The sequence below is a fragment of the Peromyscus eremicus genome, chromosome 14 (genome assembly GCF_949786415.1).
Source record: "Peromyscus eremicus chromosome 14, PerEre_H2_v1, whole genome shotgun sequence".
In the NCBI taxonomy this organism is placed as follows: domain Eukaryota; kingdom Metazoa; phylum Chordata; class Mammalia; order Rodentia; family Cricetidae; genus Peromyscus; species Peromyscus eremicus.
The window spans coordinates 65,541,897-65,545,370 of NC_081430.1; the positions used below are offsets into that span (position 1 = coordinate 65,541,897).

The following is a 3,474-nucleotide window of genomic DNA, read 5'->3' on the forward strand; positions in this document are numbered from 1 at the left end:
TATGAGACAGACAGTTATCTGTGTTCAGTTTGTTATTGGTGGATTCTCTGTTAGCAAAAGAAAATACCATCCAATTGCACCATAAAACTTTTTTAAAGATTAAATAATTTCTCTCTGGAAACCCTGATGAAAATTCCTGTTGGGATTTAAAAAAAAAAAAAAAAAGGCATCCTAGAAATGTGTAGTCATGGCTTTGAAATGGAGAATTTGTATTTACACATTTTCAAGTCCCATGAGCCTTTTAAGACAGCTGCTTAATTAAATGACTGTCATCTCGTTCCTGGTCAACTTTTTCTAAAGGCAAGAAGAAAATGTTATTTTCCTTAAGAAGAGGCCCTGGGAGCAGAGTGGGAAGAAATAGATTTTAAATTAATGATGAAAAAGAGAGCTTCTTTATTACTTGGGCTGGGTCTTAGTCTTAACAAGCTCCAAAAGAAAGCGGGGGACAGATACACACACATCCTTTGGCTCCCAAACCGGGGAGTTCATGACCCTGAGGGCATCTCCACTGCGCCCGTCATTTTTCCTATCTTGAGCTTGAAACTTAGGGTTGGCAAATATGTCAATTAGAAGGTTTATCTCATTTACATTGGGGACATTTCTTTCTCTCTCTCTTTTTAATATCTTACTTCCTTTCTTCCCCCTTCCTTCCATTCTTCTTCCAAATCAGTCGCATTGCAAAGAAGAACCAACAGCCCTCAATTCTGTGAAGATTGTAGTCCTGTAAGGACCCTCCCACCATGCCAAAACAGCTTGTGCCATATAAAACCAAGACTTTAATCCCACGTGTTGCTCTCCCCGCCCTTCTTTCTCCACCCACCCCCACTTTGGAGTCTCTTTGCAGCCGCATCTCCAGATCTGTCGCTAAAAATCTTTAACCCTGCCTATTTTGATCTGAAAATTAAATCTTATTTATTATGCATCCTGTTTGTTGTCCTTGGAGAACCCCAGCATTCATTTCAAGGGGTCCAGAATGACTTCTTAAACACATTTCTCTCTTTGCTGCAATTAAACAAAGTGGGGCTGTGATTAGCCCTCCGTAGGGGGGAAAGAAAAAGACACCGTTGAATCAAAACGCCGGGACCTGGCTGGGCATTATCGCCTCACAATGCCGGAGTTTATTGCTGAAACCTGCTTGTCCCCCAGCTCTGCACTCCATGGGAACTTCAGTCAGGTGGAAAGTGATTTTCTTCTCTGCAGCTTGAAGTATCGTTAAGACCCGCTAAAGGCCCTAAAGCTGTTCCTAGTAACTGAGACATTTAGGATAATCTTTATGGAGTTTTGCAGGAGCGTCTGCTTTTTGTTGCTCTTAGGAGAAGAGTTAATGATGAGCTTTCACTGACTCTCCCCCACCTTTTTTTTCTTTCTAAAAAATCTAAGCCAAAAAACGCCTGTTTAAGTTAAGTACCACCTCCCTCCAGCTCTTGGGAATCCACTCAAGAGGGCTTTGCTTGGCTCTGTGTTCATGACACATAATGAAAACAATTTTACGCTGTGGAGGGAAGTATTGGGCAATTACTGATGTAACAGCCACCTGCAGTAGCCGAGCCCTGGCTGTAGCATCGTGTGGTTCATGAATATTTTATGGTGTGATGTTATTTTGAATGGCTGGGGCAGGTGAAGGGGGCCGAGGGTGTAATAAGCGACTCTGCTGGAGGCTGTGTCCTACTCTGTTTCCCTGCAGGGTCCACAGTGTAACACCAAGAAGCATCCTGACCCCGCCTGGATGGAGGCAAGGGCCACTGAGGCTGAGGCAAGATGCTATGACAAGTCACGGGGGGCACCCTTTACAAGCCCTTGTCTGCCGATTTTACACACGTTGTCCAGTGTGAAAAGCCACAGCATCAATCTTGTCTGATTTAATTTGATAAATTAAGTGTGGATAAGGATTAAATGAGAATTTTGTAATGGAGAAAACTTGTCTTTGCTCTTTAATCCAGTTGTAAGAGAGAAACCCTATAAAATATAAAGCAGAGAGAGAGAGAGAGAGAGAGAGAGAGAGAGAGAGAGAGAGAGAGAGAGAGATATGAGAGAGTGCACTATAATAGCATTACAGATAGATGCTGAATTAGAATGCTCCTTGCTTTCTGGTACTTGTGTGTAGACTGCACTCATCCTGTGTACAAGCATGTCTACCACTATGCACATATGATGGAGGGAAGGAGGGACTGCAACATGTTTTTTCACAGTGGAATGCACCTATTGAAAATTGTTCCTGAATAGGTGGACTATTTAGTGTATCATTTCATTTTTCAAGTGTTATTTTCCAAACATGAAATGTCAAGATTTAAACTGAGTCTCATAGCTTGAAGAATACATTTCTGCCACCTCAAACTTGGTGAATCCTCCTTCCTGGCATATTTAACATATCAGACTCCAAACTCATGTCATGTATAACCAAAATGAAAAGGGGATACAAATGATTCTCCATGACAGATATTTCTATAGGCTGGGACAGTCTGAGCAAACACTAGGTATCCAGACAATTGATGGAAATTCAAAACAATTCTTTGTAAGACTGTTAAAAATTTGTTTTAAACTTTGTGTGTATGTGTGTGTGTGTGTGTTGAGAATGGTGGAGTGTGACTTTTGAAGAAGTATCTGAACAGGTTGCATGTTAGAGTTCAGGCTGAATGGCTTTCTGGAGAGAAAATGCTTAGTAAAGGATACAAAAGATTTACAGAATCCTTGGACATAAATTGGTATAGAGAACAGAAATTCTGAACAGTCGCAGGAGGCAAATGCAACTTGCTTGACAACCTGAGAAAATGTGGGGCAACAGAAGAATTGCCAGAGTGTCAGTCTGAAGATTCCAGAAGGTAGTCTTTAATGTTTTGTAAGTGGTAGTTTCATAGGCGTGCTCATAACATTTCATAACATTAATTTAGCGCTTTTACCAGATTGAAATAATGTGGTGATATACTAAATCTTTTACTTCCACATTCCCCTTGTGTTCCACTAGTGAAGTCACACCTCCCAAGACATTGACAATCCCATTTGCACTTCAAAAATTACAAAATGAAAATGACAAAAATGATGAATGCTTGTACAACATGGGCATGAGTCCCTTCATCAAAGGGCAGTACATTGCCTAAATTCTCATCTTATTTAGTATTGGCATTGCTCTCTGATGTGGCCACTCAAGAATTATCTCAGCTTGCTAAAATATGTCATCTCTTGTCTATGTATCAATAATGCAGGAAGCTTTTTAAAATATTGGGACTTTTCATTAACCAAGAAGAAATGATGACATCCGATGGTCTTGATAAATCATGTCACAGTAATCCACATCTCTACATGAACAGGTGGAATTCAAGAGGAACATACTGAAATACCAGTGTTAATATACCAATATTAACAGAAATTGACATATATTCAAGAAACCCCAAAATATTTAATTTAAACTCACTATATATATTTTTTTTCTGCTTCATAATATATGTGAAAGGTGCCCCGATTAGCAATTTTATAAAG

The 3,474-nt window shown here is 40.0% G+C and overlaps 1 long non-coding RNA gene across 1 annotated transcript; it reads left to right on the forward strand.

Moving 5' to 3' along the window:
• The first annotated feature begins 1,129 nt into the window (after window positions 1–1,129).
• LOC131924423 (uncharacterized) lies at window positions 1,130–1,917 on the forward strand. The gene is made up of 2 exons (XR_009382896.1): window positions 1,130–1,587; window positions 1,685–1,917. It is a non-coding gene; the product is annotated as an uncharacterized LOC131924423 (long non-coding RNA).
• The last annotated feature ends 1,557 nt before the right edge of the window (window positions 1,918–3,474 follow it).